At 52.2% G+C, this 14,527-nt stretch overlaps 1 protein-coding gene across 2 annotated transcripts in view; it reads left to right on the top strand.

Annotated features, from left to right (window-relative positions):
- The first annotated feature begins 2,209 nt into the window (after positions 1-2,209).
- The window catches only part of LOC307106296 (nuclear body protein SP140-like protein), a 29,990-nt gene continuing 17,672 nt past the window's right edge, over positions 2,210-14,527 (top strand). The window contains exon 1 of one of the 2 annotated variants that reach the window (XM_079782667.1): positions 2,210-2,287. The gene's annotated coding sequence lies outside the window, so the exon portion shown is untranslated. Of the gene's footprint in view, positions 2,288-2,834; positions 2,948-14,527 lie in introns of those variants that run through there. The other variant, XM_079782668.1, reaches the window with a different exon arrangement.

The raw sequence follows: 14,527 nt of genomic DNA, 5'->3' as shown, positions 1-14,527 counted from the left end.
TGGGACCTTGCCGCTCTGCATCTGCTGCCCAGAGGCTCTCCATGGTCCAGAGGCCCAGCCATGCTCTGGCCTGGCCAGAGGCCTATCCGTGGCTGGGTGGAACGCTTGCCTTGTCGCTGTGGCGACGAAGCAAGCATTCTGCCAGGCCACTCACGCTGTTTGCTTTCAGGACTGGGGGACTCCAGCGGAGCTGAGAGGACTGGGTGCTGCCATCTTGTGGCTATGGGTGCCGCCATCTTTTGTGACCGAGTGATGGTTAATTTGCATATTACCCTTTTATTAGATAAGATTTATTTATTTATTTATTTATATTTTTTATTGATTTCGGAGAGGAAGGGAGAGAGAGAGAGGAACATCACTGATGAGAGAGAATTATTGATCAGCTGCCTCTTGCATGCCCCTCACTGGGGATTGAGTCTGCAACTCGGGCATGTGCCTTTGACCAGAATCGAATCCAGAATCCTTCAGTTTGCTTGCTGCTGCTCTATCCACTGAGCCAAACAAGCTAGAGCAATGGCAGCAATTTTAAAATGAAGGCCAGGAGGTCTCTGTGTCTGTCTGTCTGTATGTTCATGTGTGTTGTATAGTATTTTATACTGCTGGATGATAATGCTAACTTGCTAAAAAGCTTTATTTAATTAGGTTAAATATAAGCGAATATAAAAATATTCTAAAAAAATATGACAGAAACTAACCTAAATGCTTTTCAGGACCATGTGATCTAGGAAAATATATGATATTAAAGCTGGTTTTGTTATCAGAGAAAAACATGTAGGAGTGGGGTTCTTAGAACAAAATTCCTCTTATTCCGAGAACAGGGATTTTCTGAGACTAACGTGGGAGGATACGATATATGGTAGACAGCTTTATTTCTGTGGAATTATACCCCTGGGTTTCTAAAGTCCCATTTCCCTTAGTCAGTCATAGAAGTGTAGCTGGGGTTTCAGCAGGACTAAAATCAGAGTCAGTGTACAGAGTTTCTGTTCCATGTTGCAGCTGGGTCCAGTATAGCATCAGGCTAACTGCAGTCATTCGTCCATTGTGTGTGTGTGTGGGGGGGGGGGGGGGAGGGAGGGAGGTCTGCATGGCTGTGGGCCACCTGGGAGAATGGCAGGAAGCCAAGCGTGAGCCATGAGCCAAGTGTGCCAAGAGGAACCAAGGGAGTAAACTTCTTTGTTCAGAGGATTATATATCCCAAACTTCTGAGTACTTGCAGTGGCCATGCCCATTCTGGCTAACCGTCGCTATCCCCAGGTGTGATTGACAAGCAAATACCTTCCCTATGTCATCCCAACTTTACTGAGCATGCGCCTATCTTCTCTTTGTTGGATCCCTCCCCCAGTGTTTTGCAGGGAACATGGCCATAATGTCTGGATCTTCCCTTTGCTCCTTTCCTATTATTAATAACTAGGGGCCCAGTCCATGAATTCGTGCACCTTGAAAGGAGCTGTGGGCTGCAAGGCTGCGGTGGGCACCGGGTTGGGTCTTGGCCCATCCTCTGCGCCCCCGCACAGCCCCTCCTGCTGCTGTTCAAGCCACCTTGCAGGAAGCACTCACAGAGCAGAGAATCTGGAGGGGCAAGCCAGTGGAAGCCAACAGGCTCTGCACTCTGGGGAGGCTGTCCAGGTGCCACCTCACTGCCCTGCAACCTCGGGGCACTCCAGGCTGTGGGGGCAGATGCTTTGACCTTGGGGACACCTAGGCCCAATGAAGGCCTCAGGTACCTGGGAAATGGGACTGCTCAGAAAAGGGCTAGAAAGAGTCAAACACACAGGGCCTCCCTCACAATTTGAACTACAACTTCTCTAGGTCATAAACCCATTTACGGGCATATGAACTGTCAAATAGGACAACCATATCATGCACCAGTTGTTTATGTTATTTCACCCTTAATTGTAAGAAAATATGGTACTTCCAATCTTAATTTTGAACTATTTGGTTAGAGGTTTGAGAAGAGAGTTCTATTTCTCCCCACGACGGGACAACAGGATGAATTCAGAGGGGGAAAAGGGGCAAAATACTTCTACAGGGGACTTGCAATATCAACATTCTGCCACCAGGGGGCAGTGTAGACCACTGTAGAACCTGGAGAGGGGGCTGGGTGCAGAGAGAAGCAAACGTTAAAATGCAAATGTGAAATGAAGTTTCACTTGCTAAAATTAGGATAAAAAATAACCCGGTAGTAGAGTCTGTACTTCTGATGAAAACTGATTCTTACTGAAGGTTGTTGGATCCGGTTGCCGGAGGACCCCCTGCCTTTAGATTCCTGATTGGGGTGGTCTGTGAGGTAGGGGCTGCGGGGAGGGACATGCGGGAGGCTCTTGAAGGGTCTCGGGGCAGCGGCTATTTACTATCTGGCTCAAAAGCATGTTCATACTTTAATAATAGTATGGCTTTAGTACAGAGAGCGTTGTGCTTGAGGTCAACGACAAGGGGGAGGGTGCTTTGGGAAAGTGGCTGGGCTCTCAGCCAGCTGCCGCTGCCAGCAGCTGACTTCCCGAAAGAGCCCTTGTGCAAGCAAGAGGAGGCCACCCGGTTTTTGTCCGGTGTTGACTGTGACAAACCCCCTCTGCCTGACCTTTGTGTTACCCAACTGCTGCCTGCGGCTTCAGGGGGCCAGCCCCGTCCTGGAAGGGACTGGGACAGATCAGGTTTCCTATCTTTGGGGGAAGAGTGAGGAGCTAGGAACAGGACGTCCCGCTCAGTTTGAATCTCTTCACTTTTGTTTTTTGTTAAACTATTCGGTTTAAGAGCCAAACCGGGATGGGGTTGAATTTAGGGCAGGGAGGAGCAGAGCCAGGGAAGCCTGGCTTCAAGCAGACATGTTAGGTCTGCTTGCCGCTGGGTCTTTGCGCAGTCGGAACCTGCAGATTAAGAAGTTCAGATGACACCGAAACCGGTTTGGCTCAGTGGATGGAGCATCGTTCTGCGGACTGAAGGGTCCCAGGTTTGATTCCGGTCAAGGGCATGTACCTTGGTTGCGGGCACATCCCCAGTGGGGAGTGTGCAGGAGGCAGCTGATCGATGTTTCTCTCTCATGGATGTTTCTAACTCTCTATCCCTCTCTCTTCCTCTCTGTAAAAAATCAATAAAATATATTAAAAAAAAAAAAAAAAGAAGTTCAGATGAGGCTCCGAAAAGTTTCTGATATTCTTCATGACATGAGTTATCTACAAGACCACATTCACCACTAAGCTGAGAGTCCCCCCGACCTCCCCCGCACCCTTTTACTTTGTGTACTTATCTTTTGGATATGTATTTAGAAGGGAAATGGCTAGGTCATATGGTAGTTCTGTTTAATTTTTTGAGGAGCTACCAAGCTGTTTTCCACAGTGGTTGTACCTCTTTACATACCCACCAACAGTGTATGAGGACTCCAATTTCTCCACATCATCACCATTACTTTTCTTTTTAAAAATATGTTTTTATTGATTTAGAGAGAGAGAGAGAGAGGAAGGAAGAGGGAGAGAGAGAGAAACATCAATTCGCTGTTTTCTGCATACCCCCTACGGGGATCCAGCCCAGAAACCCCCAGCATGTGCCCTGACATCTTGGTGCACTCAACAAACTGAGCCACACCAGCTAGGGCAATACTTGTTGAAAGATGAGACAGAGGGCCGAAAACCAGGACTGCAGGCTTTATTAGAGGAGAAGGACCCTGCCGGGCTGTCTTGCAGGGGAGAGTAGCAGCACGTGCAGAGGTGAACACGCCTTTTGAGGGGAGGAATGGGAAGGGATGGGGCTTAGGGTACTCAGCACGTGCTGATTGGTGGTTTCATATAAGGCACATGAGTAGGCACTTAGGTACTTAGGAATCGAGGGCTGAGGGTATTTGGCAGGTGCTGATTGGTGGTTCAATGTATAGTCCATATAAGGTGCCTGGTTAGGTGCTCAGGAATGTCCAGGCCGCAGGTGCAGTTTACATCACACTCCGTCCATCAGTTGGGGGAAGGGAGGATCTATCATTTGTTCCTTTTTGTGTGTGGGTTTGTTTAAAAAACTAAAACAAATTTTTATTATAGCCATCCTGTGGGAATGAAGTGATATCTCATTGTGGTTTTGATTTCCATTTCCATCATGAGTAATGATGTTGAGCATCTTTTCATGTGCTTACTGGCTTATTCGCATATCTTCTTTGGAAAAATGTTTCCTCAAATCCTTTGCCCATTTTTGAATAGAGTTGTTTGTTGTTTTGGGAGTTCCTTGTAGACTCTGAATATTAATCCCCTATCAGATATGTGAATTGCAAGTATTTTCTCTCATTGTGTAAGTTGTTTTTTTACTTTCTTGAAAGTGTCTTTTGCTGTACAAAATTTTTAATTTTGATGAAGTTCAAGTTATCTAATTTTTTTTTTGCTGTCTGTGCTTTTGGTGTCACATCCATGAAATCATTGCCAACTCTAGTGCCATGAAGATTTTCCCCAATGTTTTCTTCTAAAGGTTTTATAGCTTTGCATCTTCATGTTAGGTCTGTGATCAATGTTAAGTTAATTTTTGTATATGGGGTGAGGTATGGGCCCAAATGTATTCTTTTGCATGTGGATATTCAGTTTTTTTCGGCATCATGTGTTGAAAAGATTATCCTTTTTTCATGGAATGGTCTTGGCACCCTTGTTGAAAATCAATTGACTATATACATGAAGGTTTATTGCTGGTCTTTCTATTCTATTTCATTGATCCATATTTCTGTCCTTTTGCCAGTACTATACTGTTTTAAATACTGTAGTTTTGTACCACATTTAAAGTTGGAAAGTGTGGGTCTTCCAACTTTCTTCTTTTTAAAGATTGTTTTGGCTATTCAGGGTCCCTTGCAATTCCATAGGAATTTGAGGACCAGCTTTTCCATTATTTGTGAAAAAGGCTGTTGGAATTTTTTTTTTTTTGCTATGTTTGTTTTATTTATTTATTTATTTATTTTTAAATTTCTTTATTGATTAAGGTGTCACATATTTGTCCTCATCCCCCCATTCCCATCCCACACCCCTCCCCATGGATGCCCCAACCCTCTGTTGAACTTAAGCATTGGTTAGGCTCATATGCATGCACACAAGACCTTTGGTTGATCTCTCCCCCCTCCCCCCACCCTCCCCTATCCTCCCTCTGAGGCCTGATAGTCCGATCGATGCCTCCTTGTTTCTGGTTCTGTTCTTGTTCATCAGTCTATGTTGTTCATCATTTCCCCTAGATGAGCGAAATCATGTGTCACTAGAGATATACTTATAAGAATTGAATGTGCGACGAGCAATAATAGTTATGCTGACAGGCAAATGAATCAGTCTGTAGTGAGTTTCTTTCTGGTACAACAGTTCTTTTGAGACCCAATATCAATGTCCACCAGTTCCTTATGAGTACATGTCGGCACTGACCCCTCAGCTCTGGATGGTGGACAAATGGTGGTAATGCAGGTCCGACTCCCTCTGGTTTGGTCTCGGCCGGATCCAGGGGCACGGCTTCACCCGGATCCAGGGGCCCACGGCCCCACCCGGACCCGGGATCCAGCCTCACCCGGATCTAGGGGCACACGGCCTCGCCCAGACCCATGATTCAGCTTCATCCGGACCCAGGGGCCCACGGCCTCACCCGGACCCGGGGCCAGACTCACCCGGATCCAGGGACCCACGGCCTCACCCGGACCCGGGATTCAGCTTCATTCGGACCCAGGGGCGCATGGCCTCACCCGGACCCAGGGGCGCGTGGCCTCTCCCAGACCCAGGGTCGCGTGGCCTCACCCGGATCCAGGGGCCCACGGCCTCACCCGGACCCGGGACCCAGGCTCACCCGGATCCAGGGGCCCACGGCCTCACCCGGACCCGGGGCCAGGCTCACCCGGATCCAGGGGCCCACGGCCTCACCCGGACCCGGGACCCAGGCTCACCCGTATCCAGGGGCCCACGGCCTCACCCGGTCCTGGGGCTAGGCTCACCCGGATCCAGGGGCCCACGGCCTCACCCGGACCCGGGGCCAGGCTCACCCGGATCCAGGGGCCCACGGCCTCACCCGGACCCGGGATTCAGCTTCATTCGGACCCAGGGGCGCATGGCCTCACCCGGACCCAGGGGCGCGTGGCCTCTCCCAGACCCAGGGTCGCGTGGCCTCACCCGGATCCAGGGGCCCACGGCTTCACCCGGACCCGGGACCCAGGCTCACCCGGATCCAGGGGCCCACGGCCTCACCCGGACCCGGGGCCAGGCTCACCCGGATCCAGGGGCCCACGGCCTCACCCGGACCCGGGGCCAGGCTCACCCGGATCCAGGGGCCCACGGCCTCACCCGGACCCGGGACCCAGGCTCACCCGGATCCAGGGGCCCACGGCCTCACCCGGACCCGGGGCCAGGCTCACCCGGATCCAGGGGCCCACGGCCTCACCCGGACCCGGGGCCAGGCTCACCCGGATCCAGGGGCCCACGGCCTCACCCGGACCCGGGGCCAGGCTCACCCGGATCCAGGGGCCCACGGCCTCACCCGGACCCGGGGCCAGGCTCACCCGGATCCAGGGGCCCACGGCCTCACCCGGACCCGGGGCCAGGCTCACCCGGATCCAGGGGCCCACGGCCTCACCCGGACCCAGGACCCAGGCTCACCCGGATCCAGGGGCCCACGGCCTCACCCGGACCCGGGACCCAGGCTCACCCGGATCCAGGGGCCCACGGCCTCACCCGGACCCGGGGCCAGGCTCACCCGGATCCAGGGGCCCACGGCCTCACCCGGACCCGGGGCCAGGCTCACCCGGATCCAGGGGCCCACGGCCTCACCCGGACCCGGGGCCAGGCTCACCCGGATCCAGGGGCCCACGGCCTCACCCGGACCCGGGGCCAGGCTCACCCGGATCCAGGGGCCCACGGCCTCACCCGGACCCGGGACCCAGGCTCACCCGGATCCAGGGGCCCACGGCCTCACCCGGACCCGGGACCCAGGCTCACCCGGATCCAGGGGCCCACGGCCTCACCCGGACCCGGGGCCAGGCTCACCCGGATCCAGGGGCCCACGGCCTCACCCGGACCCGGGGCCAGGCTCACCCGGACCCGGGGCCAGGCTCACCCGGATCCAGGGGCCCACGGCCTCACCCGGACCCGGGGCCAGGCTCACCCGGATCCAGGGGCCCACGGCCTCACCCGGACCCGGGATTCAGCTTCATTCGGACCCAGGGGCGCATGGCCTCACCCGGACCCAGGGGCGCGTGGCCTCTCCCAGACCCAGGGTCGCGTGGCCTCACCCGGATCCAGGGGCCCACGGCTTCACCCGGACCCGGGACCCAGGCTCACCCGGATCCAGGGGCCCACGGCCTCACCCGGACCCGGGGCCAGGCTCACCCGGATCCAGGGGCCCACGGCCTCACCCGGACCCGGGGCCAGGCTCACCCGGATCCAGGGGCCCACGGCCTCACCCGGACCCGGGACCCAGGCTCACCCGGATCCAGGGGCCCACGGCCTCACCCGGACCCGGGGCCAGGCTCACCCGGATCCAGGGGCCCACGGCCTCACCCGGACCCGGGGCCAGGCTCACCCGGATCCAGGGGCCCACGGCCTCACCCGGACCCGGGGCCAGGCTCACCCGGATCCAGGGGCCCACGGCCTCACCCGGACCCGGGGCCAGGCTCACCCGGATCCAGGGGCCCACGGCCTCACCCGGACCCGGGGCCAGGCTCACCCGGATCCAGGGGCCCACGGCCTCACCCGGACCCGGGACCCAGGCTCACCCGGATCCAGGGGCCCACGGCCTCACCCGGACCCGGGACCCAGGCTCACCCGGATCCAGGGGCCCACGGCCTCACCCGGACCCGGGGCCAGGCTCACCCGGATCCAGGGGCCCACGGCCTCACCCGGACCCGGGGCCAGGCTCACCCGGATCCAGGGGCCCACGGCCTCACCCGGACCCGGGGCCAGGCTCACCCGGATCCAGGGGCCCACGGCCTCACCCGGACCCGGGGCCAGGCTCACCCGGATCCAGGGGCCCACGGCCTCACCCGGACCCGGGACCCAGGCTCACCCAGATCCAGGGGCCCACGGCCTCACCCGGACCCGGGGCCAGGCTCACCCGGATCCAGGGGCCCACGGCCTCACCTGGACCCGGGGCCAGGCTCACCCGGATCCAGGGGCCCACGGCCTCACCCGGACCCGGGGCCAGGCTCACCCGGATTCAGGGGCCCACGGCCTCACCCGGACCCAGGACCCAGCCTCACCCGGATCCAGGGGCACACGGCCTCGCCCAGACCCAGGATTCAGCCTCACCCGGACCCAGGGGCGCATGGCCTTGCCCGGACCCAGGGGCACGTGGCCTCACCCGGACCCGGGGCCCAGCCTCACCCGGACCCAGGGGCACGCGGCTTCACCCGGATCCGGGACCCAGCGGGGTTTCATCTTCTTGATCCCAATTCCTGTTGGTCAATTCCCTCTCAGCAATTCCTTCGGCCATTTTCTCAGAGTTCCAGTGCAGCCACCGCAGAACTCGTTGGGCAGCGGGCTCGGCGAAGCTCCGGTGTGCCCGGTGCGCGGCTGCGGGCTGGTCCGGGGTGGCTGCGTCGGCCCTTGGGTCTGCAGCGGTGGCCGGTCGCCGAGCGTGTGCACCTGGCCGCTTCCGGGGCGTTGAGATTCTTGAAGGACTCGGAGGTCAGCAAGCGCATAGTCTCCCACCCCATGTCTCCCAGGGGCTCGTCTGTCCATGCTCGGCAGCGAGTGAAGCCTTCCCCTCAGCCGGAGACCGCTGGGGGAACTGCGCCAAGCACGATCCAGGCCGCCATTGTGTCGCCTGAGCCGTAGTTTTTAAAGTGTGGTCTTTGTGTCACCGGCATCAGCTTCATCCCGCGTACCCCTCTCTTTTATTCTAGTTGTAGAGCATCTGCTCAGTCAGCCCTCCGGTGGTTCTGGATGGTGTCTGCTCTGCTCTCCCGTCGTAGTCTCAAAATTGTTGTGGTAGGCAGCAATCAGGCTTCTGCCCTATGCCTCCATCTTGGTCCTTGTTTGTATAGTTAAGTCTTGATTGTTGTTGGTGTCACTGGGAGGAATTGTCCTCCAGGCCAATTGGCCGTGCGGACCCTCTGTGTCTATAAAGGAAGAGTTGCTGTGTGGGAGACACGTTTATGTGTCGGGTCTTGGTGCAGCAAGGCTTTGGCGCTCACTGCGTCTGTCTCTTGAATGTGTCCCTTATGAGAGTGGTTAAAATCTGGTGTCATCTCACACTGACCACTAGATGCCTTCGTTTCTGGGTCTCCAATGGAGTGTAGGTCAGCTACTGCCTGTGGCCCCTCAGCATGAATTACAGCATCCCTTATATTCGTGACCTGTTTCGGTGTCTTCCCCTTTTGGCTGCCTCCCTATCGCTCAGCTTCCCCAATCTCCCTAGGTGGTCGCTCTTGATACCCCCCTTTGTGGGCTGAGTGCAAAGTCTTGGTGTTGTTAAGCCTTGATTGCTGTTGGTACACTGGGAGGATGTGACCTCCAGTCCAATTGGCTGTGAGGATCAGCTGTGTCTATGCCGGGAGACAGCCCCATTCAACTAGACTTGCAAAATTGTAAAAGCCTCTGTGTTCAGCTTGGATGGGGCGGAGTTACAGGGCGGAGCCTACCGCCTTGGCTTCCCGTCAGCCCCGCCCTATGAGGTTCCTGTGTCCCTCTGTACTCCCAGCAAACACCTCTGAGAGAAAAGCGCCCTGGAGTTTCGCGCGCTGCCAAACAGTCTAGTCTCTCCCCCAATGAATCTGGATTCCCAGATTCTCGCCCGGAACTGGGTTTCCCTGTAGTCAGAATTGGGGCTCACCGCAGTCTGGAGCTTTTGTCTCCTTCCCTCCAGGGCGACTCAGCGGCACAGTCAACAGCCCATCCTCCGCACACAATCCCGTGCGCGCCTCCGGTGCTCTGCTCTTCGCCGCCTCTCTGCACCTCTGCCCCACAGCCCAGCTTTCCCCAGTATGAGCCTGGCTTCCCCGGGTCTTTCCCGGAACTGGGGTTCAGTGCAGTTGGAACTTGGGTTCAGCACGGTCCGGAGCTTTTGTCTCCCTCCCGCTAGGGCAATCCAGCGGCACAGGCAACAGACCCTCCTCTGCGCACATTCCCGTGCGCGGCTCCGGCGCAACTCCTCCGTGTCTCCGCCCCACAGCCCAGACTCCCCCAGCATGAGCCCGGCTTCCCAGGGTTTCGCCTGGAACTGGGGTTCAGTGCAGTTGGAGCTGGGGTTCAGCACAATCTGGCGCTTTTATCTCCTTCCCGCCAGAGAACGCCAGCCAGGCCGTCAGCCGCCCCTTCCTTTCCGGCTCCGTCTTCCCCGCACGCGCACGGGCTCGTGTATCCGCCCGTGTCTCCATACCTCAAGCTTTTACGGCTTCCCTGATTTTCCTTGTGGTCCTCTCTTTCCTTCTAATTGTGGGCATTTCAGTCAGCCAGCTTTCCTGTGGTTCTGGATGATGTCCGTTTTGATTTTTAGTTGTGTTTTTGAAATTGTTGTGCCCGGCTGTAGGTTAGGTGTTTAACCTATGCCGCCATCTTGGTTTCTCTCAAGGCTGTTGGAATTTTGATAGGGATTGTGATGATTTTGTAGAGTGCTTTGAGTAGCAGTGACTTCTTAACAACGTACGTCTTGCAATCCATGAACATGGGATGTCTTTCTATTCACTTAGGCCTTCTTTAATTTCTTTCAAGGATGTTTTGTAGTTTTCAGTATGCAAACATTTCATGTCTTGGGTAGATTTACTCCTAAGTATTTACTTCTTTTAGATGCTATTGTAGATGGAATTGCTTTCTTTTTATTCTTTTTTTTTAATTGTTGAAGAATATCTCTGTGCTGGGGATCAGCTGAAGGAGAAAACTTAAGTTCTTTTCCTATTTTTTTTTTGAGCCTGCATCTGTCTATGGGCATGTGCAATGGTTTTCTAAATTGCCTTTTGTGTGTGTGGTTGACATTGAATGTCTAATCTTACATGTCTGGCTTCCAAAAGGGGAGAAAGGGAAAAAATAAAAAAATAATAAAACAAAGAAATCCGGGTGCAGCTCCTTTTGTTGTGGAGCGAATGCGAGTGAACAACCACTGGAGCCCAGACCAAATTAAAATTTAGGGAGCCGTTATTAGCCGGGCTGGGCGACCGGGCGACTGCTCTGCCATTCTTCACGCAGGGAATCCAGAGAGAAGCAGCGACCCTTTGTGTAGGACCACTTTTTTAAAAAAAAAATTTAATAAATCTTTATTGTTCAGATTATTACAATTGTTTCTCCTTTTCCCCCCCATACCTCCCCTCCACCCGGTTCCCACCTCCCTTCTGCCCTTACCTCCCCCCCTGCTATCCTTATCCATAGGTGTATGATTTTGTCCAGTCTCTTCCCGTGCCCCCCACACAGACATCCCTTTTCCCCTGAGAATTATTAATCCACTCAGATTCTATGCCCCTGATTCTATTATGTTCACCAGTTTATTCTGTTCTTCAGATTTTTAATTCACTTGACTTTTAGATTCACTTGTTGATAGATATGTATTTGTTGTTCATAATTTTTATCTTTACTTTTTTCTTATTTTTCCTCTTTTTAAAGAATACCTTTCAGCATTTCATATAATAATGGTTTGGTGGTGATGAATTCCTTTAGCTTTTTCTTATCTGTGAAGCTCTTTATCTGCCCTTCAATTCTGAATGATAGCTTTTCTGGGTAGAGTAGTCTTGGTTGTAGGTTCTTGCTATTCATCACTTTGAATATTTCTTGCCACTCCCATCTGGCCTGCATAGTTTCTGTTGAGAAATCAGCTGATAATCGTATGGGTGCTCCCTTGTAAGTAACTAACTGTTTTTCTCTTGCTGCTTGTAAGATTCTCTCTTTGTCTTTTGCCCTTGGCATTTTAATTATGATGTGTCTTGGTGTGGTCCTCTTTGGATTCCTTTTGTTTGGGGTTCTGTGCGCTTCCTGGACTTGTAAGTCTATTTCTTTCACCAGGTGGGGGAAATTATTTCTTCAAATAGGTTTTTAGCGTCTTGCTCTCTCTCTTCTTCTGGCACCCCCATAATTCTGATGTTGGTACGCTTGAAGTTGTCCCAGAGGCTTCTTACACTATCTTCAACTTTCTGAATTCTCTTCTCTTCTTGCTTCTCTGGAGGAGTGTCCTTTGTCTCTTTGCATTCCAAATCTTTGACTTGATTCTTGCATTCCTCTAGTCTGCTGTTGGGTCTCTGTATAATATTTTTTATTTCAGTCAGTGTATGTTTAATTTCTAGTTGGTCCTTTTTCATATCCTCGAGGGTATCATTAAATTTATTGGCCTTTTCCATGAAATTCTTGAAAAACCTTATAACCGTGGTTTTGAACTCTATGTCCATTCATTTGTTCTCCTCCATTTCTTTTGTTTGGGATCTGTTTCCTTGCCTCCTCATTTTCGCTGCTTCCCTGAGTTGGTAGGGTAGCTTTGTGTACTAGGTGTCCTATTGGTTCAATGGGTCAGCCTCCCAGTTACCTGAGGTGGACGCTCTTGGTGCACCCCTTTGTGGACTGTGTGTACAGCTTTGTTGTAGTTAAGCCCTGATTGTTGTTGGTGTCACTGGGAGAAATTGACCTCCAGGCCAATTGGCTGTGAGGACCCGCTGTGTCTATAAGGGAGGAATTGCTGTGCTAGAGACACGTTTATGGGGAGGGACTTGTTCCAGTTTGGTGCTCACTGAGTCTGCCTCTTGAATGTGCCCCTTATGAGAGTGGTTGAAATCTGGTGTCATTTCACACCGACCACTAGATACCCTAGTTTCTGGATCTCCAATGGGGTGCAGGTCAGCTACTGTCTGAGGCCACCCAGTAGGAGCTACAGCAAGAACTACAGTTTTCTCCTTTTTGCTTGGGCTTTGGCGGTTTTGGAGCAGTCTGACTGGAGTTGCAGTTTATTTGGTTAATCTTCCACAGAACAGGCCATTTATATGCAAAAGCTGCTGTGTGGAGCCTGGGTGGGTTTGTAGAATGTGCAGGGCAGGGTCTCAGGGCATCACTAGGCTAGGGCGTGGCAAACGGCGATGGCTGCCGTCAGCCGTCTCTGCCTTTCCAAGTCTCCAAGTCCCCGCATCCCGTGCTCCAGCATAGTAAACAATGATTGCTGGGCACACCTCTGCAAAAAAGTCACCCTCACTTTCGGAGTCGATGGCTGAGAGTCCAGCTTCTCCCCGTAGGTGTCTGGGTTCCCTGCATGTCCCCAGAAACAGGATTTCAGAGTGATTGGGAGCTTATCTCCTTTCGGGTTGGAAAAAAAGCCGTGTGCCCCGTTGCCCGCCACCAGCCCGATTCGCGCACCTCCGTACCTCAGCTTTTCCGTGTTTGTTCTCCTTTCTTTTTCCTTCTTAGTTGTAAATCTACCACTCAGCCAACTTTCCCGTGGTTCTGGGTGGTAGACGTTTTGTCTTTTAGTTGTAGTTTTGAAATTGTTGTGCGCGGTGGCAGTTTAGTTGTTTAACTTTGCTGCCATCTTGGTTCCTCCTGTGTAGGACCACTTTTTTTTTCCAATTAAAAACATACTTTAAACCGACAGTGAAGTAATCAACAAAATTGACAGCTGAGTTTAAATATGAATTACACAGTGCCCCAGTTATAAATATAACTAAACTTTAACTATATTTTCTCACATTTCAAATAGATAATACCATAAAACTTATTCAATGTAGAGAATCATTATCATTTGTTATTAAGAAACACTTTGGGCCATATATAAATTTAAAAGTGAAAACATACAAGAATTTGGATTAGCATCATTAAATTGATACTCATGTAGAAAAGATTAAATGTTAACAATTCAATCCTACATTTTATTCCTATTTCACTTAAAAATTAAAAATATGGTAGAAGGTATATCTCAACTGTTAAACATACCAAATGTTAAACATTTTTATACAAGATTCTTCTTATAAAGTTAATCAAAATTGCCCATATTTGGCCATGCTGAAACTGAAAATATTAGTAATAGCTAATAGTTACTGAGTGCTTCCTGTTTACGTGACACTATCCTAAGAGCTTTTATGTAAAATTTTACAACAGATGAAGAACATACTATATTAGATAATTTTATAAGCAAGAAAACTTCAGGCATTAAAAATTAACAAGTCACAAGGTCACATAATTAACAAGTAGCAAAGCTGAGGCTCAAACACCAAAAACATCCCCTTCTTTTTATTTTTATTTTATTTTATTTTTTTGTGTTTTTTTTTTGAAAATGTTGAAGTAATGCAACTTATCCAGCCACTGAATAGGCTGGCTAGAACTGGCACAAACTCCAAATTACTCTTGCATACACTGTCCCCGCTGCCTGGCCATGAGCAGAGTCAAGCAAGGTCTATGGGTATGCCCTGTGTAGGACCACTTTTAAGCACATTAACCACATCCTGTTTTTTCAGAACAAGCAACCCAAGACAAAACAGTTTTCCCCAAGCAACATCAGAGTCATGCCCTTGACGACCATGTTATTCACAGGGTCATCCTGATCTTCAGAAAGCTGACAGTGATCTATGAAAGAAGGCCCACATGCTGGGAAGGGGCCATGAGACCGCATCTCAAGGCCTGGCCTAGTGTCAGCACTGACAACTCTA

Source organism: Cnephaeus nilssonii (assembly GCF_951640355.1).
Source record: "Cnephaeus nilssonii genome assembly, chromosome: 10".
Classification (NCBI taxonomy): domain Eukaryota; kingdom Metazoa; phylum Chordata; class Mammalia; order Chiroptera; family Vespertilionidae; genus Cnephaeus; species Cnephaeus nilssonii.
The sequence above is the reverse complement of the archived record's forward strand: the minus strand, read 5'-3'. Positions and strand labels throughout refer to the sequence as shown.